Source organism: Trachypithecus francoisi, unplaced genomic scaffold (genome assembly GCF_009764315.1).
Source record: "Trachypithecus francoisi isolate TF-2019V2 unplaced genomic scaffold, Tfra_2.0 Lachesis_group1, whole genome shotgun sequence".
In the NCBI taxonomy this organism is placed as follows: domain Eukaryota; kingdom Metazoa; phylum Chordata; class Mammalia; order Primates; family Cercopithecidae; genus Trachypithecus; species Trachypithecus francoisi.
In genome coordinates, this window is record NW_022681454.1 from 159,445,472 (window position 1) to 159,472,046 (window position 26,575).

Here is a 26,575-nt window from a genome sequence, read left to right on the forward strand (position 1 = left end):
CTATAAAATAACTGGAAACTGGAAACCCATTTTTAAAAATTACTCCTTGCGCACTTTCTTTAATCCAACTCAAGTCTTGAAAAAAAAAAAAAGTCCTAAATCATTTCTGAGATGCTCTGAATGCTTTCCAAATAAGGTACCCATTTTAGCTTTAATTTTAAAAATTTTGCATTATACAAATTTATTTTTGTTTTTACAGTTTTATAGTTTAGAGTATTCGATATTGTTTTAAATAGAATATATGCTACTATAAGATATAAGCATTTAATTAGACTTTAAAAATGCTTTTTTAACAACTGAACCTCCCGTCAAGTTTACACCAATAACTGTCAAAACAAAAAGATGGCCTAAGACTCTTTTTGTGTTGTTAATTCTTCTTAACTTCCTGACTTTTGTGGCTGTTGTTACTCTTAGGCAGGATTATCACAGTGTAACATAAATAAGAGATTAACTTTACAGTCACTCTCCGTTCACCATAAAACTCCTTGACCTACTCAAGTCCAGTAGGGTCAGCGTTTTCTTTGGCCAGCTTGGGTGGTTGGCTTTGGGACTGTGGGGCTCATGCCATGGAATACTGTCAGCACAAGGGATATCCTTTGGAAAATAACAAAAACTCACTCTCACTTTTTTTTTTTTTTTTTTTTGCCTACAAATCCAGGAAACTCTCATTCCTCAATTCATTAATGACAAAGAGTCTAAAGAAGTTTGTAAGGACAAAGAAAAGCTCTGCTAATTAACCATTGTAATGTAATCATAATCAAGATGGACTAAGTACTTTTTGTGCCAGGTAGCACATAGATTGCACAAAAGACAGTTTTTGCTGACAAGTTTTCTGCCAGCCCTGGGTCTCAAGTCCCAACAGTCTGATGATTTGTGCCAAAGACTTCTGATTAATTAGGAAAATTCAGCAAGCGTTTATGAAAATACCACCCCCCCACCCAAGTCATTTAGACATAAGGTAGTGTTTTCCTGTTATGTTTCCAGTAAACAAAAGGATATTGGTTGATTGTTGGAGGGGAGTTGATTGTAACCTTTTGGCTCTAAATAAATAATGAGCCTGTGTCTTAATTTCATTTAATGGCTTGGAATTCCTAAGCTATGGAGTTCGTGAGGGAAACAGAGGAAGTACACACATTGAAAAAAAAAAAAAAACCACACACACAGGGAAAGAGACCTGTTGAACCCCAAGTGGCTTCCTTTTCCCAGCATTAATTTGCAGGTGGACTAAATCCACAGCCGCTCCTCATGACAAACAGATGAACTGAACAATTTCCGGTTGTCTCTCATGCTATCTTTGAGCCTGGGGGCAGGTTGTACATGCCCTCAACTGAATTGATGAGGGGAGCAGTATTGAGGGGCTTTGGACTAAACCAGAGTAGAATTACTAAGAAGTTGATAGAGACGGATGTTTTCAGTTACAATTTTAACTAGACATAATGGCTTCCCCACAGGAAAGCTCATGGATCCATAAACCTAGTCCAGTGCTCCCTTACAGGAAAGGAGCTGTTTATTAGTGCTGTCCATGCCACCTGCTCAGCTATCAAGTGCACATTTGTTCTCTTGGGAACAGTAGGGTGGAGTAGTTACTAGAAACAGGGCTGGGAGCCAGCAGTATTCCACTTCCAAATTCTGGCTGACTCCTCTAGTGACCTCTGTCTAGTCCCCTCAATAAAGCTAACCACTGCTTATTTCAAACTGAAGCCAGATTGGTAGTGTCTTGGGAAATATCCACACTTCACTGGGATTTCTTTGTCACAGAATTCATTCAAAATTATCCTTGTAATCTGAGTTTGTGTCCTTTGTAGGGACATGGATGCAGCTGGAAACCATCATTCTTAGCAAACTATCACAAGAACAGAAAACCAAACACCGCATGTTCTCACTCATAGGTGGGAACTGAACAATGAGATCACTTGGACTTGGGAAGGGGAACATCACACACCGGGGCCTATCACGGGGAGGGGGGAGGAGGGAGGGATTGCATTGGGAGTTATACCTGATGTAAATGACGAGTTGATGGGTGCTGACGAGTTGATGGGTGCAGCATACCAACATGGCACAAGTATACATATGTAACAAACCTGCACGTTATGCACATGTACCCTAGAACTTAAAGTATAATAAAAAAAAATTATCCTTGTAATCAACAAATATTTATTGAACATCTTCTATTAACATGCATTAATAAATGAGTCAAAGGGATATGGTATACCTCGATTTACATGATGTGCTTTTAAAAACCAATTTCTTTTTAGAAAGATTTTTAGGTACACTGGTTTGTAAAGCACGGGATTTTTGAGGAAGAATTTATGTAAATTCATCGATCTATCTAAGATTTCTATAAATTGAATTCGCCCTGTAGTAGTTGATTATTAGGTGTGGTCTATAGTACACAGAGTTAATTTTAAAGATAAACAGCAGTGACAGAACAGAGCACAATTTTTTTCCCTACAAAGAATCAGGATGCTAACATATAAATTCTTTTTTATTGTTGCTATTAGAACAGAGGGGAAAAAAGGTCCCTGATCTTGGAACCCTATGTTTGTGCAATTAGAATCATGCGGGTGAACAGTAACAAAATACTCTCCCCACTCTCTGAAGGGGGTGACAGCTCCTGGGCACAGTGATACTCCACAAACAGCCCAAGTGGTACAACATCCCTAGCAGCAGAATCCACTGGCAGCTTCCCAATTTGAATGTTTTTGTACTATCCTTGACTTCTACAGTTGGCAGAGAGAGGGAAAAAAATGTTTCAGAAAGTAGAGATGTTGAAGGGATGGATGTCCCGAAATGGAAGGTGGGGAAAGAGAAATGTTTCTCTCACACCTTGTGATGCATTGGAAACAATAAAGTGGTCACTTTAGAGATCTCAAATGTTTTAGAAGTGCAGAAGGTAACAAAAACCTCCTGATATTTTAAAACGCAAATCACCCAACTTAGTCTCCTTTTAAGAACCTTCGCGTTACCGCAGAGTACAAGATAGAGAAACAAGCACAATTACAGACCCAGAGAAACATACTCAGACTCTCATAAAAACCCCACAAGTGAAAACAGTCACTCTAAAAAGCCAAGTTAATCCTGTGCCTGAGTCCTCTGAGTCCTGCTAAGACAGCTCTGGCCTGTGACATTCACCCATAGAGCATTCCTCTCGGCCCACCTGCTGCCATAGGATCCTAGTTTTTCAAGCCCTCAATGAAGTAAAGAGCTAGAGTTGAAGATGGAAGACAACATACAGCTAGAAGCACAAAACATGAGCATATACTGTTGGCCAGAGTCTTTCAGCAGCTGGTTTTTCTATGACTCAGTTCCCCATTCTAAGAATGAGTCTACCAGAAATATTTTCTTATCACAAATATCTTACTGACAGCCTCAGGCAAAGGAAACGAGAAATAAGCCAGAAAGAAATAGGTCTGAATTGATTCCAAAGAGAAACTAGCCTTTTCCCGTCATATATCAGGGATTTGCATGGTAGATGTAGGTCATCTGAGAGGGCTCTAAGCTCTGTCCTCTGAACACAGTGTTTTTTTCCCCTGGTTTTGCACATGTAACATCATTGTCCTCAGAAGTCGTCAAGTCCCCATTAGCTTGATGGGGTTGCCATAACAAAATAAAAGCCACCCAAACTGGGTATCTTTAATGACAGAAATTTACTTTCTCAAAGTTCAGGAAGCTAAAAGTCCGAGATGAAGGTATCAGTACGGCAGGGTTCTTTTAAGCTCTCTCTTCTCGGCTTGCAGATGGCTGCCTTCTTGTCTCTGTGGTCTCTGAAAGAGAGATATCTGGTGTCTCTTATTTTTCTTAGAAGGATGTCAATCCTATTGGATCAGAGTCCCATTCTTATGACTTAATTTACTCTTTTTTTTTCTTTTAAATTATACTCTTAAGTTCTAGGTTAATGATCTAGTTAAAGGTCTTATCTCCAGCCTGGGTGTGATAATGCACACCTCTAATCCCAGAGGCTGAGGCAGAAAGATTGCTTGAGCCTAGGAATTTGAGACCAGCCTGGGCAATAAGCAAGACCCCACCTCAAAAACAAAATGAAATAAAAATTTTAAAAGGCCCCATTTTCAAATAGTTCCATTGAAGGTTAGAGCTTCAAAATATGGGTTTTGGTGGGGGACACAATTCAACCCAAAGCAAATGATAAGTATTGACCAGTAATTATTAATCACGCATATGCGCAAGGCACTCATATTGTCCAATTAAATTGCTAATATTAGCTAATAATTGTGTAGATTAACTGAATTAATAAAATAAGCCAATTGAAACTTAGTAGAAAAAAATCTCACTTTATGCCATAGACAAATAAAACAGGAGACACTTTACAGTCTTTTTTTAGAACCAGATAGATTAGTCTGAAATCCCACTGAAATCTGCCACTCATTAGTTATAAGGGCTTGGGCAAATAGCTTAACCATTTTGAACCCCAGATCTCCTTTATGGGTTAGTTAAGGATTGAAATAAAGTACTTTATATTAAGTATACAGTGCCTGACATACAATATCCACTCAGTAAATGGAAATTAATATTATGAATTATCATTTCTATTATGCTAATGTAAATATCAAAATTGAACTAACTTCATTAGCAAGTGGACATTTGTCAGAATTCTATGGTACATTAAGTGTTTTGTATTCTTCATACTTCCAAGTAGAAATTTTCCTGGTCTGCACTGGGGTTATAATTCAACGTCAATGTTTTTCTCTCTGGTGATAACCAAAGATCTCAAAGAGCTTAGTAACTTGCCTCAGGCACAGAGACAGGCAAAGGGCACATTCCCCACATAGTTCCAGGTGCCTTCTTGAGAAAAAAGTACTAGTCAGTGGTTACCACAGAGCAAATGATTTTGATGGATCTTTGATTATGATACCTTAGATCATCTTGATTACATACCAGGGGTATAAGTATTATTCTGAGGTTGAAAATACTACTTCAAACCACAGAGTAGTATTTGCTTGTAAATGTGAGTGAAGATGGAAGCTTGGTTTTCAGATATAAACCTTCCATTTCTTGGCCACACTGGCTTCAGTGTATTTTGGGCCTTCTGAGCAAAGCAGTAGAAGATTTTGTTGTGATTATTTTTTAAAATACTACTCCTTACAGAGCTTTTGACATTTATAAGCAATTCAGTTCTTTCCTAAACCTGATTTTATAGATTTTTCTAGGTTTGGCATTGCCCTTGCTTCTTGGCACAGCAGTATGTTACTATTTTTAAAGATGAGCATGACAGTGTAGATACTGAAATGGAAATGTAGAGCCAAAACAAAGTTTGGATTCAACTGGAAGAACCAAGAGGTTGACATTCAAATGTCAATGGATTCCCCTAACTCATCTTTCATGTGCTTGTTTATTTATTTATTTGCATTTTAAGATTTACTTTAAAGTCTGGGTTGCTATCACATTAAGCAATATCAATTTAATTTCGATCACAATGAATATTAACTAGTACTTTTATTTTAATTCAGTTGCCTCCTAAAGATTTTATTCTTGAGAGTATCTTTTATTTTATGCTGTTTGAGTACTTATCTCCAATCATCCTTCCTCTTCATAAAACACTTACAAACAGGAGAGATTGTAAAACCTTTTATTAGATAAGAGGGTGGTAGCTGTTATTACATAAAATTAAAGAAAATATTTTAATTTCTAATTTGCTGTTATAGTCTTGATATCCATATTTTATTTTTCTGAAGTTAAACATCTCAGCTTAATCCCTCCAAGTGGTATAATTATTTTAATACATTACTGGATAATACTCAGCCATATTTTTCCTCTCCTAAACCTGAAAAGGTTAACAGTTGTATCTGAAGGTTTACGTGTTTCACACTCAATGAATTTAGTTTCTAAAAAGAGAGAATTTAGTATCAGATCCTTTGGAAATGTATGCAGTACAATTTTGGCTGGTCATTTTTTGAGAGACCAAGAAAAATGCTGTCAGCCATAATGCTAAATTTGGAAGTGCAATGTCGTGCCAGCAAGTATTTTAGCAAGGCTGATGCTATACTTGGGAATTTGTCAAGTACATCAATAATATTTCATAGCACATTTGGCTGTGTGCAAAGTAGATACAGAATTTACTCTTCACCCTCACGATGAGAAATACCACACATTTATAAATGTATTAGGGTGACTTCCTCCATTCTGTTCTTCTGTTTATTTTTAGGGTGCTTATTAAGGAAGTACCTAAGCTTCTTTTAAAATGTCATATCTTCACTAATGTCATGTGATTTTATTCACCCACAGAAACTTAAGCTGTATTCAGATAACTAATGGAAAAAGAAATAATTTAATCTGGACACTTAGACAGCTAATCTTGTTGGGTAACCCAGCTATAGTCTGGTGCAATGAAGATATTTTCCAGTTGGGTATCTGTGAAACCCACTCAACTCCCTCTCTCCTGTCATCAGCTATTACTCTTCCAGAGCCTTCGGTGAGGACAATGGCAAATGTGCAAGGCTAATTGATTATGTTTGTGGTGAAAATATATCCACTGGGGAAAACCTTCTACTACTTGTGAAGACTCAAAATTCTGGAACTCAGAAGGACCTTGGAAAAACAATTCTGACTTCTTGGAGAATTTCTTGCAGCAAAAGGCACTGAGTCTCAGAAGAGTCGAGACATGACTTGTCAGACACCACCCTCATCTAGGAACCCCAACAAGTCAAGTCTTAGGCTGACTGAGGCATGAACTAATTGTCATGTGTTACCATTGCATCCGGGTACCTCTTGCCCCAAATGGGTTATTTTATTCCTACATTGATAAAGTGCTGTGATGATTTGTGGGTATTTGTTGATGCTTAGCCTTTTGTGTTCTGACACTAAAGATTGAAAAGAGAAGAGTGGTAATCCCAGCTGCCTTCCCCAGACGCAGAGACTTCAGTTTTGGAGAAGAGATTACCTTTTAAGGGGAGGCCATTTAGTTCCCCTTAATAACCAGGAGTCTTAGATCAGAGGCCTCAGACACCACCCTTATCTAGGAACCCCAATAATGCCATCAGGACACTCCCTAACATGCTCAATTTGGAATCCAGGAAAGGATGGTGGGGGGTCCTGACTGCCCAGTCCAAGAGTAGCAAGGAGGAGGTGACAGCATTCAGCCATTGGCCAGGCAGCTAGGCCCTTCCAAGTCACTTTCACTACTAATATTGGTGATTAACATTTTTTTTGGTGCACTTGACACATTTTAAGCCCTAACACAACCCCACAATCATTGTCATTCTTATTTCACAGAGAACTGAATAACATGTCCAAAGTCATACAGCATGTAGAGACAGGCATCAGAAATTGAAATGTGGGAAGCCCAATTTCTGAGCCCAAGCTTTTAACTGTTTCTTTACCCCTTGCCTCCACCCTACAGAATTTAGTGGCATCAAAGGTCATGTTCTAAGTAACAGTGATGAGTATCTCTTAGGTTTTGGCATCTCTCATAATAGGGAAAGACGTCTTCCATATGTTTATCTCAAAATTATGAGAACATTTTTAACTAAACATACCACTCCTTTTATAACTTTATAAAATTTAGGCAAATCCTCAATTTACAGCACATTATAATCACTGGTCCATGTAGGAATTCATCTTTTACTTAACAACTTTAAGATTCTATAATGACTGTATGGGGGCCTATCCCTCAATTTAAGAACTAGAATGTTACCACTAATTTATAACTACATGGGCCCAGCTAATTTTTACATTTTTTTGTAGAGATGAGGTCTCACTGTGTTGCCCAGGCTGGTCTTGAAATCCTGGGCTCAAGCAATCCTCCTGCCTTGGCCTCCCAAAGTGTGGGATTACAGGCCTGAGCCACCAGGCCTGGCCAAGAGTAATCCCTACCTCGAATGTTATTTCCTTTGTTTTTAGAAAGTATTTTTGTCATATATATGATAAAATATTTTAAATCTTACATCTTTTTGAGGTTTAAATAGTATATTGTGTGTAATCTTACAGTAATGGATGTATGGATATAGCTGTAGTTCATTCATTTTTACTTCTGAAAAAATTTAATTCTAAACATACTAAAATGTATTTATCCACTCTAATGATGGATATCTGGGTTATTTCCAGGTTTTAATGTTTTACTAAAATTGTGGCATAAATATCCTTGCAGTCTTCTGGTGCACATATGTCTCCTTAGGTATAAACCCAGGAGAGGCACTGCTAGGTTGAGAATATGCAAATATTAACATTTACAAGATAATGCCACATGTCTTTTCAAAGTGGTTGTACCAATTTATACTCACACTAATAATGTATAATTAATACTAATAATTAAATGGTAGATCATTAAGCTTGATTTAAATTTCTCTAATTTGTAATATTGGTTCTATGCATTTACTTTTAGAATAAATATTCATATCTTTCTCATTCTTCTACTTTTTTTTTTTGCCTTTTTTTCTTATTCATTTGTAGGGATTTAGTATATAGTCTACAGAATTTATCCTTTGATGGTTATTTGTATTCCAAAATCATTACCTTTTTGAACATTTCCTTTGTTCTTAGTTTTCATTTCCTTTGTTCTTAGTTTTCATGTAGTTTAATTTGTTCATCATTAAAGATGTACTTGAAGTACATTGCAGGTTCAATTTCACACCACCACAATAAAGCAAATGTCACAATAAAGTGAGTTACATAAATGTTTTCATTTCCTAGTACATTTAAAAGTTATGTTTACACTATTTTGTAGTCCATTAAGTGTAGATAGCATTATGTCTAAAAACCATGTGCTTATGTTAATTAAAAAATATTTTATTGCTAAAAAAATGCTAATGATCATCTGAGATTTGGGGGTGTCATAATCTTTTTGCTGATGGAGTGTCTTGTCTTGATAGCTGTTGACTGATAAGGGTAGTGGTTGCTGAAGGTTGGGGAGGCTGTGGCAATTGCTTAAATTAAGACAACAGTGAAATTTGCTGCATCAAATTTTCCTTTCATGAAAAATTTCTCTGTAGCACGCGATGATATTTAATAACATTTTACTCACAGTAGAACTTCTTCCAAAATTGGAGTCAATTCTTTCAAGCTCTGTGGCTGCTTTTTCAAGTAAATGTAGGTAAAAATCTTGAGGTGTCATTGCAACAGTGTTCACAGCATCTTCACCAGGAGCAGATTTCATTTCAAGAGATCACTTTCTTTGCTCATTTATGGGAAGCAACTCCTCGTCCACTCAAGTTTTATCATGAGATTGCAGCAATTCAGTCACATCTTCAGGCTTCAATTTCACTTCACACTTGGAGCCTGTCTTTACTTATGATCTCTAATTCTAGTTCTCTTGCTATTTCTACTGTATCTGCAGTTACTTCCTCCATGAAAATTCTTGAACCCCTTAAAGTAATCCGTTTGAGTTGGAACCAATGTCTTTCAAACTCCTGTTAATGTTGATATTTTGATCTGCTCCCATGAATCACAATGTTCTTAGTGGCATCTAGAATGGTAAATTCTTTTCAAAAGGTTTACGATTTACTTTGCTCAGGTCCAAACCCATCAGAAGAATCACTATCTATGGCAGTCATAGCCACACAAAATGTATTTCTTAACTAATAAGACTTGAAAGTTGAAATTATTCCTTGATCTCTGGGCTGCAGAATAAATATTGTATTAGTCCACGGGCTGCAGAATAAATATTGTGTTAGGAAGCATGGAAACAAAATAAATCACCTTGTACATTTCTTTCAGAGTTCTCCAGTGCCCAGATACATTGTCAATGAGCAGTAATATTTTGAGAAAAAATATTTTTTTTTCAGCAGTAAATCCCAACAGTGGGCTTTAAATAGCTCAAAAACCATGGTGTAAACAGATATGCTGTTAGTGAGATTTGTTTGTTCTATTTATAGAACACAGGTAGAGTAGATTTATCATAATTCCTAAGGGCCTTAGAATTTTTAGAATGGTAAATGAACATGGGCTTCAACTTAAAATCATCAGCTACGTTAGTTCCTAACAAGAGAGTCAGTCTGTCTTTTGAAACTTTGAAGACAGGCATTGACTTCTCCTCTATAGCTATGAAAATCCTGGACGGCGTCTTCTTCCAACAGAAGTCTGCTTCACTGACACTGAAAATCTGTTGTTTAGTGTAGCCATCACTGTCGATTGTCTTAGCTAGATTTTTTGGATAATTTACTGAAGCTTCTACATCAGCACTTACTGTTTTCACTTTGTACTTTTATGTTATAGAGATGCTTTTTTCTCTTAATCCTCATGAACCACCTACCTCGGCTAGCTTCAGATTATTCTTCTGCAGCTTCCTCACCTATCTCAGCTTTCGTAGAATTGAATAAGTTGGGGCTTTGCTTTGTATTTGGAATTTTAAATTTTTTTTTATTTTTAGTGTATTGGGTTTTGGCCTAAGGAAATGTTGTGGCAGGTTTGATCTTCTATCCAGGCCACTAAAACTTTCTTCAACTCAGCAATAGGGCTACTTTGCTTTCTTATCATTTATGTGTTCACTGGAGTTGCACTTTTAATTTCCTTCAAGAATTTTTCCTTTGCATTCACAAACTATTTGGCACAAAAGTTAGCTTTTGGCCTGTTTCAATTTTGGCATGCCTTCCTTACTAAGTTTTATCATTTCTAGCTTTTTATTTCAAATGAGAGATGTGCAACTCTTCTTTTCACTTGAACATTTAGAGACCGTTGTAGGATTCTTAGTTGGCCTAATTTTAATATTGCTATGTCTCAAGGAATAAGGAGGCCTGAGGAGAGGGAGAGAGATGGAGGAATGGCCAATCGATGGAGCTGTTAGGACACACATAATATTTATTGGTTAAGTTCACTGTCTATATGGGTATGGTTCATGATGTCCTAAAGCTGTTACAACAGTAACATCAAAGATTACTGATCACAGATCATCATAACAGATATAATAATAATAAAAAAGTTTCAAATATTGTGAGAATTACCAAAGTGTGACACAGAGACAGGGAGTGAGGACATGCTGTTAGACAAATGGTGCAGTTAGACTTGTTTGACTCGGGGTTGCCATAAACCTTCAATTTGTAAAAGCCATAATATCTGCAAAACACAATAAAGTGAAATTCAATAAAATGAGGTATGCCTGTAATTTTATTCAGAAATTTTACAGGAATTTTTATAGCTTATTTAAGGTTGGATTTAAAGTCTGATGTGTATTCTTTAAAAAATTTTTAAGGTTTTTGCTTTTGATATATATTTAACTCTTTAATCCATCTGGAGTTAATTTTATGTAAGCTATGTGGTAAGGATATAATTTCATTTGTTCCCCGTTACTACTAACTACTTTTCCTAGTTTGTATTTACTATATTGATCTACCATGATACCTCTGACAATATTAATATTCCTTTTGTATGTGGGCCTGTTTGGGGGTCTCTAGTCTCTTGCACTGATAAGTTTATCTGCCTCTACATCTATTGTACAATAATTTAATTACCGTCATTTTACTGTAAGGCTTACTGTATTGTAGGAAGTCCCTATTTCATTTTTTTAAATAAACATAGATTGGCAATAATTAGCTATTTGCTTTTCCATATAATTTTAGAAACAGCATAGCAAATTTCATGAAAATTACTTTGGTACAGCGAATTTATAAGTCAACACGGGAGAATTGACATCTGTTATATATCACTTTCCTGTGCATGAATATGCATTATCTCTGCACTTATATAGGTCTTAGGTAACTTCTCTTAGTAAAATTTATCATTTTCTTCAAGACTGTGCATCTTTTTTTTCAGATACATTCTTTGATACTTTGTCATTTTTGTTAACAATGTATGTGGCATTATTTTAAATTGTATTATGTGTGTTTTTCTTGTTGTATAAAAATACACTTGATCTTTATATGTTGACTTTATTTCCAGAAATCTTGCTGACATATATTATTATGTGTAAGGACTTCTGAAGTTTCTTTTGAATTTTCTGTTTAAATAGTATATTATCTTCAAGAAATTACATTTATATTTAAATTTCTTTATATATTCTTATGCTAAATAGGCTCTATAACAGAATATATATTGGAAGTGATGATAACTGGCCTACTTGTATTCTAACATTTCCCCTAAAAACATGCCCATTGTGATGTGATAGCTGTTTTTTTTTCCCCCAAGAGCACAATTCCAGAGAGCAGTATGCTCATAGAGAATTTTAGTGCACAATCAGCAAAACCACATGTGATAGCCCTATATATTCCTCATGAGGTCAAAGAATTACCCTTCTATTTTTACTTATTTAATATATATATATATATGTGTGTGTGTGTGTGTGTGTTAAATTATTTGCATTCATTTAATAAAAAATTCTTTTATTATTTAATCTGTTAGTCTGGTGAAGAACATTTACTGATTTTCTAAAATTAAGCTATCCTTGCATTTTGGGGATAAACTAAGTTAGTCCTAGTTTATTATCCTTCTTCCCCCAGCTCTCCATCTCTCCCCACACACATACTGCTGATTTCAGATTGCTAATATTTTGTTAGGCGTTTTATTTTCTTTTTAACCTATCTGTATAAGTAAAATGGGCTTGCAAATTTCCTTTTCAGTTCTCATCTCATAGAATAATTGAGAAATAGTCTTAGTTTGCTCTCTGGAAAAGCTTATAGAAGATTGAAATAACATGTTTTTGGAAAGTTAGTAAAATGATTTTACAAAATGGTCTTATCTTGGTGTTTCCTTTATAGGAAGATTTTAATTACTGCCTCAAATGCATTAATAATTACAGCATTATTTAGATTTTCTATGTATTCTTGGGTTAGTTTTTGATGTCATATTTTTCCATTAATTTAACTTCTTCATGTAAACTTTCAAGTATATTTACCCAGAATTTTTGATTTTAATATTGTCTTTTTATTCTCTTACATTAGTGTGTTCCTCTTTTAATCAAAATACTATTCATTTATACTTTCTCTATCTTTCCTGACTGGTTTCATACAGATTTATTTTTTAAATATGTATGTTTTTGTTAAGTCTTTTCTAATTTATTATTGTTGTCTATTTCATTCATTTCTGTTTATATACTTTTCCTTTTATCAAATTCTTTCATATTTATTATTTTTCTCCCCTTCTTGAACTGGACAGATTATTGTTAGTCTTTCTTTTTTTTTTTATTACTACCAGCACTTAAGACTACAATTTTCTTTTGTATCCCAATTTGCATTACATCTCTTGTTTTTATATATAATCTTTTCTTATTCATTCAGTTATAAGTGTGTGTAAACATTCATTATGACGTTTTCTGTAACACATAGGTTATTTAGAAATGTGTTTTCTAATTTTCAAACATTCAGGAATTTGAGGTTTTTATCTTTTTTATGACTTCCTAACACAATTGCTTTGTGGTCAGAATATGGAATCTTTCGACATCTATTTTTCTGATATTTATAGAGACTATCCTTGTGTTTGCCTAATTGGTCAATTTCAGGTGATTTCCATGAGTACTTAAAAAGAATATGTATTTTTACTTAAGTGTATGCAGAATTTTAAATACACCTACTAGATAATTTATTTTATTGGTGTTACTTCTTAAATCTTCCCTATCTTTGTTGACTTCCTTGTATGCTTAGCTCATCAATAATTGAGAGTTGTATTGATTTTCTCACTATGCTGGTAGTTCTATTGATTTTTTCCAGTAGTCTTACCAACTTTTGTTTTACATATTTTAAGTCTCTTGTATTAAGTGCAAAAGTGTTTAGAATTGTATTTTTCTGGTGAATAGCATTTCTAGTATAATTAGTAAACATATCCAGAGTTTTTTTGCCCTAAGAGCTATTTTGCTTAGAACTAAAATGGATATGCCCAGATTTTGTTTTTTCTTAATATTTGCTTAATATATGACTTTTTCAGTTTTTTCATTAAACCATTTTTATACTTCTGTCTATTTCTTATAAACAACATATAGTTAGGTTTCTAAAAATGAAACCTGAAAAATACTGTGTTTTATCTGGTAAGCTTACATGTATGCTAATTATTGATATATATGTACTTGTTTCTACCTTCTTTTTTCAGATTTACATTTATTCAGATTATTATAGTTTTCTTCCCACCTATTCTTTTATTGTAAGGAATGACTGATTTTTTTGGTTCCCTTTTCTCCCATTTTTTAGTTGCACTAGTTAAAAATTTGTAACTCTATTTTTATTCTTTGTTTGTGGTTAATCTTAATTTTATAAAGAGTCTTTAACTTGCCAAAGTCCAAAGTAAAATTTTTAAAAATAGATTTCCCTACATAAACAATACAATTTTAGAAAATTTTAGCTCCAATATTAAGTGCTTAATTATCTGGCCTCACAAATCAAACACTATTTTTTGATGCAGAAAATGTTATTTATATTTTGCTACCTTAAATGGCTTATTTAGAAGTTTCTTTAGAGCAGCTCTCTTGGGAATTTTCTCCCAGTTCTTATTTAACTGTAATTGTCTTTATTTTGCCTCTGAGGGCTCTGTTGAGAACAAGATTATAAAAGGACAAACATGGTAGTTAGCAAATGAATAGTTAAGGTGCTTATGTAACAATCCAGGCAAGGGAAGATGGTGAATTTCATAGATTGGTAGCACTGGAGCTGGTGAGGAGTATTAGTTGTATTTTGAAGATTTAGCCAACAATATTTCCTGATTGAATGTCGAGAAAGAGAGAAAGAGGAGTCAAGCTTGAGAAGGAGTCCAGGGCTTGAAAAACTGGAAAGATGGATCTGCTATTAACTAAGATGAAGAATCATAAATGAGGCACATTTGGGAGCGAATAGGATTTTAGTACGGGATATGTTCATGTCATACTTATTAGACATCAAGTGGACATTTCAAATATATGAGTCCAGAATTCAGGAAAGAACTCTGTATTTGTCAGCCATTTACACATTGATGATAGTAAAGCAATGAAACTGTATGAAATCTCCATGTGGAGTGAGTACATAGAGAGGAAAAGGGTCAAGGGCTGACCCTTGGAATACTCCAATGCTAAGACATGGAGGAGTAAGCAAAAGAAAAGGTGCATCCAGTGAGGTAGGAGGGAAAATAGCAATGTGGTATTCTTGAGTTCAAGTGAAGAGGGGTTCAAAGGATAAAGAGTTAATTATCTGTGTATCAAGCATGTGGAGGACAGAAAAGTAATGACTGATTTGGCAACATGAAGATAACTATTGATGACCTTGACCCAAGCAGCTTTGGTTGAAAGATGGCAGTGAGAGACTGGTCGAATTAAGTGGTGAAGAGGAACTGGAAACAAGAGCTTTCAAGAAAATTGTATTTAAATGTGAGACAAAATTGGAGATAACTCTTTTAAGAAATTGTCCTGCTAAAGGGGAGAAAAATGGATCAGCACCTGGCAGATAAGGATGGTAGAGACTTAAATTCTGTTGCGAGCTAAAGAGTACTGTAATTACCAGCCATAAGTGATTATTGAGCACTTGAAACATGAAATAGTCGAAATTAAGATGTGCTGTAAGTAGGAAATAGGCATCAGACTTTAAAGATTTTTACCAAAAACCCATAAAATATCTCAGTACTTTTTAAATGTTGATTACATGTTAATATAATAGATCTTTTAGATTAAAATGTATTATTAAAATGAATTTCACCTACTTGTAAATGTTTTTAAAATGTGTATATCAGAAAGTTTAAAATGACATGTGCCTCACCTTATATTTCTACCAGGCAGTGCTTGTCTGGGCAATCATATCATCTAAGCAACCTCTCTAAGCCCAAGGCTGTGAGGTGGGAGGGACAAAAGTAAGAAACTCATACATACTAAGAATTTAGACATTTAATGATAATTAAGCAATCCTATCTAAAAATCTTCTTTTCTGGGACCCCATAATATTAATTTATAATTGAAAACCTTCAGAATAGTGACGATATTTGAAGTAAAGCTAATAACACAGAAATATCAAAAATGGAAAGGACTACCTTTCAGACCTGGGAATACTTGTTTTGAAATTATGAACAGAATTACCCAGAGACTGTAATGAGTTAATTTTCTCAATTAGTAGAAATTAGTAGAATTTGACAGTGTTATTTGCTATACAATTTTATAAATATTGGGTCCTTTTGAATATATTATTGCATAAATACGCAATAGCTAGTAAGCTTCTATTTTTTCTGTCATTGATATTTTGAAATTAATTTTATATCATGGTACTTCAAGCATGAAAGTGATGCAAGTTTTACTAAAAACTGCTTAATCTAGTTATTATCTGGCTATCTGTATTCTTACGGAATGCTTGCTAAAGTTATGGTTTCATCTTATCCACAGTAATTCTATAATTACAGTATTAAGGATAGAGGAAACCAGCTGTGTTTTGGTTTCATTGAACATCTTGAACTATTATTCAAGCATTTTGGGTAAAATAAAATCTAAAATGCATTTCGGCAAGGACGTTGCCCATTTATTTTTAGACCCAAGTACATTTCAGAAGAAATTTAATTCATAAGTTTCTGATTTATTTACAATTAACTGATCAAAGTTTTTGCTGAGAAGTATATGATATTAAAGAAGCTAAATCACCATTCATAAGGGATCTTTACCCACTTCTTTTTACCCCATTCTCTTATAGAAAGTCATTTTTGCAAAACAAACATAATTTTAAGTCATTTGACATAATACTCAAAATCTCCAGTGTTCTATTTAATGTGAAGAGATTCCATAATATTGTAAAATCATTTGGAGAGCTGAGTTATCATTATTGATTTTTTAAAAATTAAGAAGCCTAGTAATAAAACCTCTGATTTTGTGTAACACTCCTTTTCATTGACAACATTAAACAGCAATTAACTATTTGCTGACTACATTATCTACTGCTTTCAATGTACCAAAGAGAGGCAACAGCAATCACAAAGCCTAGCATAGCATAGTTGTTTAATAACTAATTTTCAAAATAGTTAATGAACAAATGATGAATGAATGACTGAAGATATTAAATTTAACTGGAAAATATCATAGATTTTTGCTACTATATTTATTTTAAATTTCATTTAATAGGACACTATGTAGACAAAACAATATGCTAATCCCTTGATAATTTCTTATTTAAAATTGCATGTCTAACACAAAATATATTTATATAAAGTAAAAAACTGTATATAGGCTTAGTTATTAACTTGAATGAGATACTAATGTTTTACATGCATAGAAATATTATACATCTGTATGCACTTATATAATCAACATAATCTATATACTCACATTATATATTATATGTAATACGTATATTACATATATATGCTACACTATACATAATGTGCATATATTATATATACATGGTATGCAATATATACATATTAGCATTGTATAAACTATATATTATTCACATTGCAGGATATGTTATATAACTATATGTGTACATATATTCTTACACTATTTCATTTAATCTTAAAGATTCAGAAAGAAGAGTGTTACCTTGAGTTTATAAACAATGAAACATATCAACAAAATCTGAAATCTATTTTGAAGTAGTTTCAAGATGAGATATTATTGTAATGTAATCCTTTTGTTGCTCTCTGTAACTATATTAAAAAATATACATTCTTTTGACCTGATCTAGATTTTACAACAGGATTAAACATTAGGAGAATTTACTCAACACAAGGGTTAGGGTAATGGGGCTTTGTGTAAGACTCTAGAAATCTTGCCAGGCCAAATTCTAGAAACCACTCATCTAGAATATTTTCCCTAGCATTCAGCTTTATTGGATATTCTTCCTTCCATCTCTCTTTAGTCTTTCTTCAATTGCAAGAAGTTATAATTATATAACTGTTGTAACAGGTTATTCTGTTCTTCAATTTATTTATACTTGGAATTAATGTGATGGAAAGAAATTGTAAAGTTATACATAAACAGTTTTCAGAACAGGTGCATTTCATCTTGCTTGTTTGTGTCAACGAATAGGAAATAAGCAATTTTGGGTATTCGTTACATATTTTTACTAAAGACTTGCTATTACGGTTGTCGATGAACTCCCAAAACAGTGGACAGTTGCAGAAATTTGTGCTGTCTGATCTGTTCTATAAGTTGGAAGACATGGAGGTTAGATATTCACAGAAAAAATTTCCTCCTTTTCCTTCATAATTTGTGAATTATGCACTTAAGGGTGTATTGAAAGGCTCAATTTATCTTTATCAAGTTTTCACTACAATTCATCAAAAGCTCAGCTCTTTTCTTAATTCATTACAACACATTGTTCTTTGTTGAAAGTGTGCCCAGAGACATGTGCATTGTATGCCTTTTCTTAAATTAGAGAACAAAGAGTGAATTCTGTGAAGTGAACAGATGCCGTAATTCTATATTTATCACCAGACTGTGAAATCATCTCTTTTTGAGAATGGCTAGAACCTCAGTTCTGATTTTAAATGATATTTTACTGGCACGTTTGCACATGCCATCTGAATTTTATGTACACATGTGAAGCATGGCCTATGGCTCTGCTGTCAGAAATAAATGATTCAGGAACATGATCAGTTTCTGATACTGTCAGCAACCAAATTGGTTTCCTGTGTGCATAGGAGAATAAGTAATACTGTTGCAATTGACATCTCTCCTTAAGACAGAGATCCTGTTAACTTACTGCAGGCTAAATGTTCAAGACAAATATTCTCCGTTACTTCCATTGGATCCCGATTTAGATTAACTTCCGTAGTAGGTAAAATGTGTCTTGGTTTTGTACTGTAAACTGTTCACAATACGTCTGTCAACTTTTGCAATTACATAAGCAATGTCTTGTTTTTTTAAGGTTTCCTCAATAGCCCTAAGAGGGAGCCACACCTTTCTCTCAGCCACCTGAGCCTATCAAACTCACCCACATAGGAAATTAATCCAGCTCACACTGGCCACACACACTAATTGTGCAATTTTTCTTTTTTTAATAAACATTTCCCTGTGCTGTTTTGGTTTGCAGCTGGGAACTGCCCAACCACACACAGAGCTAAGCTGAAACTAACCTTTCCACTCAGCTCAGCAAAAAGGACAACTTTGCCTAGGCAGATGGTGATGTGCACTGCTGTGTGCAATGCATTTCCATGTCATTGGGCATTCTGAACTTCTCAGAAGCAATTTCAAATATACTTTAAAAGAAAATGTGATGTGAAGGGCTGTGAGCTAAGTGTATGCTTTAGACAGACACACCTCTTTTTTATCCTGATTTAAGAACTGATTAAGTCAGGTAAATGAAATCAAGTTAACAATATTTTGCACTTCATGTGTGGAGAGTGGGAGGATACATTTTTGCCCAAGTAGAGGAAAAGTTTTAGTGAGTTTCCACCTATGTCAATGACAATAATTTGTGAAATAAGAAAATGTGTCAAAACTGCCTCCTAAAAAAATTAGTTCACCATCATATATAAATATCAGTCGGAAAATAAGTTTTTAAAAAATCATTAGACAAAGTCAAGATTTCCTGTTTCTATTTCTGTCTCTGCCATTTTTCAGCCACTTAATTTTTCTGGACTCTAGTTCTTTTTTTTTTTTTTTTTTTTTTTTTGAGACGGAGTCTTGCTCTGTCGCCCGGTCTGGAGTGCAGTGGCCGGATCTCAGCTCACTGCAAGCTCCGCCTCCCGGGTTCACGCCATTCTCCTGCCTCAGCCTCCCGAGTAGCTGGGACCACAGGCGCCCGCCACCTCGCCCGGCTAGTTTTTTGTATTTTTAGTAGAGACGGGGTTTCACCGTGTTCGCCAGGAGGGTCTCGATCTCCTGACCTCGTGATCCACCCGTCTCGGCCTCCCAAAGTGCTGGGATTACAGGCTTGAGCCACCGCGCCCGGCCTGGACTCTAGTTCTATTGCATAACATAAAGTGTTCAATTTTATTAGCATGTCTGAAAGTAAACTTGGATCCTAGCTCTTCAAGATCTACGGCAGAGAGTTTCCTGATCAACTAAGTTCAGGAAACATCAATGCTATATTCTCTCGATGTCACGTTTATTAATTCATGAAGAAATTTACATTTGAAAGACTTGGAGAAGTTTAGCCGTAAAGAAACCAAGTAACTTTGTTTAAATCAGTGTTTCTCAATTTTTTTTTTTTTTTTTTTTAACCATGAAACAATGACTCTAGGAGATATGCTTTGGGGATCATTGTTTAAGTAACTCCTAAAGTCCTGTTGTTCTAAATTTTATGAATATTTATACTTCACTGATAAATGTGTTAATAACATTTATCGAAAATCTAAAGTTTTAAATCATTATGACATTCTCTTTTATATTTTATCATTTTAATTTCACTATTTCATATATTTAATATCTCATATCTCAGAAACGAATGAAAATGGCACTGAGATAATTAACAAACTCTGGTCTTCAGATTCCATGATCTCATTCTCTATTGCCATAAAACTTATTTTCAGTTTTTTTAAATTAATTTATAATTTTAAACTCTAGACCTTACAACCACTACATATATAGTTAATTTTATTATTTTATCCTTAAGTGTCAAAAGAACTTAAAGTCCAAAGTTAAAACTCAAAGTTCTAATGTGTCAAATTTTATCCTTAAGTGTCAAAAGAACTTGAAGTCCAGTCAAAGTTAGAACTCAGTGTACTAACCTGTCAAAGTTAGAACTCGAAGTTCAAATTCATTATTCTCTGGCTCAGCTTACTGGGCTCTATACCATCCAAATCTAAACACTTTAAATGAAAATAATAGATGACTTCTATTTAGCATTCCAGACAATTCACGATAATGCTTGTGTTCTCGAGCAAAGTTTACAGTAGAGATAATAAAGTTTTGGGGGAGGGTACAATAAATTGATGAAATACTATAGGATGCAATTGTTGTGGCTTGAGAACGGTACTCTCTATACTTACATGATAAGAAAAAGAAAAATATTTGGACACTAAGATCACACCAGATGCCTTATAACCTTATTACTTGAAATGAATCCGGCAATAGTTTGGCAGCTACCACATTGTGGGTGCCATATGTCCGATGGTCTAATAGAACTGAGATGCTGCCTGCTGAATCAGTTTCATTACTGCAATCCTTACTCTGCTAGAAAGCCTCCCCTACATTTTTTTTACCTCTCATACTATATCAGCTTCTTTGTCCTACTCTGCACCTCATCCCCAGAATTAACACGTAATTATTCCAGAAGGTATAATGAGGAGACAGGGAATACCTATAGTATTCTTCGTGAATGTTTCAGAAAATACCTATCATCCATTTCAGAGGCAAGAATTGCCTCATCTATTAGTATTTTTAAAAGTAATACTAATTCTAAGTTGCCCTCAACATCTCAATAATATGAAGAGCTAACATTTGTTGAGTACTTACTATGTCCTGGGTAAAATGCTAATCGTGATCATGATTAAATCTGGGTCAAGGGTTCTCAAGTCCATTACACTGTTCTCTACATTTTTTTATATATTCAAACATTTATATAATAGAAATTAAAAATGACATGAGGTCAAATGTTCTCAGGAGAGCATTCGGAGACCTTTATTATAGAATAAGAAATTCAGGGACTAAATTAAGCATTTATACAAAGAATTTGGAAAAAGAACAGAAACAGAAGGAAGAATTTTTAAAATGAAATCATAAGTCAAAATGGAAACAATTTTGAAAATTAAAAAATTATGCGTAAAACGATTAAAAAAGCAATATATTTACATCACTAGTCAAATACTAAGTAAAACATAACTTTAAAACACTATGATTAGAAGGAACATATAATTAGAAGGTTTTGGAAAATTTTGAAAATTATACACACTAGACAATTACATTTGAGAATTTTGTATAAAATATGAATTTCCAAACTTAACAAAAACAAGTTGGAAACTTGAAAAAAATCAAAGTTCATGAAAACTATTTAAGAGTGACAAAAAGATCCTCCAAACAGAAAACTGAGAAGGGGCCAGTTTATCTTATATTTTGAAAGTATCATAAAATTGCATTAAATAAAAATGTATGGAACAGGAAACAGAAATAAATCAACTAGAACTGAATAAGAAATAGAATAGACACTCACGTTTAAGTAAATATTTAGGTTTTTTTTTTTGTTTGTTTGTTTTACAATAATGGCATTCATTTGGGTTAGGAAAAGATGAGTTGTTTGAAGAATTCTTTAGGTATTCAATTAGGTTGGTAACTCAGTGTTTACTGAAGTATGTTATTGAATACCAATTCTAGATCGTATTAGGAGGTATTAGGTGAGATAAAAGATTTCCAGGTTCAAACAAGACTGAACGACAGGCTAGATAATGCTAGTTTTATTAACTTTAGATATATGAAAAAAGAGAGCTATAGGTTATAGGACATGCTACCCCAAAATATGGCATTTTAGAAAACTGCAGAAGCAGGAAATTTTCTCTGACCTCTCCTCTCCCATCTCCACAGGTCATCAAATCCTAGGAGGGATTTTCTGATTCTATCCTGAAACACGTCATGAAACCCTCATTCTAGAGGTGCCCAATATGTGCCTAGAGGAAATGAGTTCAAGATACAAAGACACCAAGAATCTGAACAAATAAGGCTTTGTAGTTCTCTCCCCATTTATTACTATTGTGTCATACCTTTTTTGTCCGCCAATCATATTTCTCTACAACTGTCCACTCATTATCAAAGCTAGCATAAAAAATACCCAGGTTTATACATTTCTCTGTGGCTTCATTTCCTTATGAAGGCTCCCGTGTCACACAAAACTTATGTTAAATACATTTTGTATGCTTTTCTTGTGTTAACCTATCTTTTGCTGTAGAGGCCTCCGCCATGAACCTAGGATAAGATGGAAAGATATTTCTTTTCCCTTACAAGAGAATACATATACAAAACAATTTATAATAGAAAGTAAAACAGCCAAAAAATACGTTTAAAAAAGTTAATCCTCTCTGGTCAAAGATGCAAATAAAACAAGATACTTTCTTTCAACTGTGCAATTGGCAAATATTAAAAAGTTGTAAAATACAATATTGCTGACTATTTAGATAAATGTCATATACTGCTGATAGGTGCAATTTTTTTTCTGGCATGTAAATTGAAGATAGGTACCAAAAGTCTTAAAAAACATTATATTGTTTAATTCAGAAATTCCAATTCTAGGGATTTATACCTAAGGGCACAACATATTTAAAAATGTTTCTCGCAGCTTTATCTGCTGAAATATTAGAAACAACCTCAATGTTTTACAATATGGGATTGTGGCAGCCTTTTATGCTGATATAGTTTATTTTCTTGGAAATCATTTTTTGAGGATGTGTTGTTATGTGCAAAGTCTGAGAAAATATGTCTCTTGATAAACCTTTAGAGGAAGTTTATTTTCAAATATCTCATGTATTCTAGGAAAAAGGGGGTGGAGTTCCTCAGAAATAAATGTTTATATGTGCAAGGATGCAACTGTATGTAGCCATTTTAAAATGCCGTTATGGAAGAATAGTTTCTCAGGTGTGGTCCTGAGAGCCTCAGTGATTCTATGAGGACATGCAGAGTTCATCTAGGAGGAGGGCAACAGAACTGTGGACCTTCCATTTGCCTTCTTATTTCAAAGAGGCATTCTGATGTTTCTGATTTTTATGTTTAATATTTACTTTTTGACATGTGTTTAGGTGGTTAAAACAACATTGAGAAAAAACAATAAAAAATGTTCATTAAATGTCAGGAAAAATTTTGAAAGACTTTAAAATGGAGGAAATACAGATGATTGATTGTTCTATCTAGGCACACCTGCCTACTTGTATCTGCTTTTCATGGTCCTTGAGCTATTTGACAACTCTGGAAGTTGTAGAAAACTGATAATTCATATTATTTTGGTACCTGGAAATACAAATTGAGTGGGTCATCACAGAATGCAATTGATTAGGACATTTTGCATCTATTTGAAAGTGCATTTTAACACTCCTGTATCACCTCATTAGTTCCTCATTAATGATTGAGTAAAGTAAATTCACTGGTGTACTTATTTTATGTACATACAAGTGTCATAATTTTGTCTTTTAAAAAACATATGTTTGTATAACTTTCTAGTAAATTTTATTTTGAATATAGATTTGCTTGCCTAAAACACATTTGAAAAAACAGTGGAAAATATTTCATGACTTGCAATTTGTTTACAAAACAAGTTAAATGAAAAAGTAGATCATAAAAGAGAATGTGCAGTATTAACTCATTTTTGGTTTACATTTTTTTACAAATTTATCTCTCATCTCCGTCTCCTGGATGCTGCTTTGGGATTTTCCAACAGTTAAACTTCTGAGTTTTTGTAGCAAATTTCCTTGATTGACTTCATACTGAGTGTGCATAGAAGCTTTCCCCTTAAATTTTTGAAAACTCAACTAACACTAAGCTTAGAGTTTAATAAAATGTTATTGAAGGCCTTGAGGAAAACAGAGTGGAATTAAAATGTAAAGAAAAGGAGACAATTCTAAATGCTAAGGATTCTATATCGTTCTTGTCCATCAAGAGTAATGCTCCAGAGATGCCCATCATTCCTCATGGCCTTTTGTATTCTTAGCGGTGTGCTGATGCAAAGTTGAAGAAGCTGCCCTACTTCCAGTAATCTAAAATGGGAAAATGCTGCTGTTAGACTGTTCTTGCATTGCTGTAAAGAACTACCTGAGATTGGGTGAAATACCTGGTTTGGCTGTGTCCCCACACAAATCTCAACTTGAATTGTATCACCCAGAATTCCCACTTGTTGTGGGAGGGATCCAGGAGGAGGTAATTGAATCATGGGGGCTGGTCTTTCCCATGCTATTCTTGTGATAGTGAATAAGTCTCACGAGATCTGATGGGTTTATCAGGGGTTTCCACTTTTGCTTCTTCCTCATTTTCTCCTGCGGCCACCGTGTAAGAAGTGCCTTTCTCCTCCTGCCAGGATTCTAAGGCCTCCCCAGCCATGTGGAACTGTAAGTCCAGTTATACCTCTTTTACTTCCTAGTCTCCAGCATGTCTTTATCAGTAGCATGAAAGCAGACTAATACACTAGGTAATTTATACAGAAAAGAGGTTTAATTGGCTCACAGTTCTGCAGACTGCATAAGTAGAAAGCACAGTGCTGACACATTCCAGGCTTCTGCAGAGGCCTTAGGGAGCTTACAATCATGGCAGAAGGCAAAGTGGGAGCAGGCATGTCACATGGCAGGAATGAGAGCAAGTGAGAAAGTGACACACACTTTTAAACAAGCAGATCTCATGAGAACTCACTATCATGAGGACAGCACCAAGCTGTGAGGGATCTGCTGCCATGATCCAATCACCTCCCACCAGGCTCCACCTCTGACATTTGGGATTACATTTTAATGTGAGATATGGTAGAGACACAGATCAAAACCATATCAGTTGCCTTCATAATAATCTCAGCAAAAATCCAATTTTGTCCCTAAAGAACAAATCACTTAACAGTTCACTTAGAAACATCTACATTTAGATTCCTTCATCCCTGCAATATTAGAAAGAGGCCAACCATACATCTTCCTGTCTAATCTGCCCAAGAACCAGGGGAGATAGCGCCTAAAACACCAAGTCCATCTTTTACCCTAAGAAGAAACAATGTATGGACTCCCAAAATGGAATCTTTTATAATGTTTAATCTCCACATACCACATTTAGCAACAAGGTAGAAATTTTTGACAGTATAAAAAATAGCAGCTTCTCAATGTTACATGTATTTTCCCTGTTTTCTTCAAGACAATAATAATAGTAATAGTAATGAATAATAAGAAAGGAACAGCAAGTACTGTAATGATAATAATGATTGTAATGGCAACAAATAATTTAATGAAATAAAAGTGAAAAAGATATCTAAATTAAAGGATTTGAGTGATGCTATAAAGGTTTCCATTTTAACAAAACATAATATTTAGCAAAAATTAATTAGTTTTTATTATTTTTTACAGTAATTTTATTACCCATAAAAGTACAAGGCTTGGCCCCAAACCATCTGACGGGCATCTCAACTGAATAAATTCACAAATAAAATAAAATCCACATTCATTTATTAGTATTCGATTTTCTAGACAAATTATTTTCCAAACAGTTTTTGTCTTAGGCCTTGAAGAGAAAATGCGGTGAGACTACCAGGGTGGTGTTTGTTTCTCAGCTCGTCAGATTAGATATGGCATAGATAATCTGTGTCCAGCTAAATTTTGCTAACATATTGGAGATTTCATTAAAATCTTTGATGTGTTGAGATCTTAACATATTTTGAAGTCATAAAATCACACATACATACACACAAACACACTCTTTTTTAAAGTGCTTTCCAGTGTCCGTCTAATTTATTGTTATTATGATCATTATTTATTGTGGCACAGTGGTTTAATCCTTTCAGGTCCGCTTAAGTTCTCTAACTGGCAGTAGACAGTCATTGATTTTCTTGGTCGAGTCCATAACTCATCTTTCTCAATTCAAATACACAATAATTTAACTATTTTATTCATTGTGTGAGTTTCATTTATAATTTGCTTCATGTATGGCTTGGAAATATTTAGGATATCCTACTGAGAAGATACAGTCTTTGGGAAACCATTGGCAGTAATGAATGGTTGCCTTTGTTACTTAGAAGTATTGTCCTCTGGAAAAACTGAAGGGTCTGGAGCAATGCTGAGAAATATCTTTTAGTTCTAAGCATCACTTTAAATTAATAGAGAGTTAATAAAATTAAATCAGTAGCAGGCTTATCAAGTAAAGAATTTAGCCAGAGGTTTG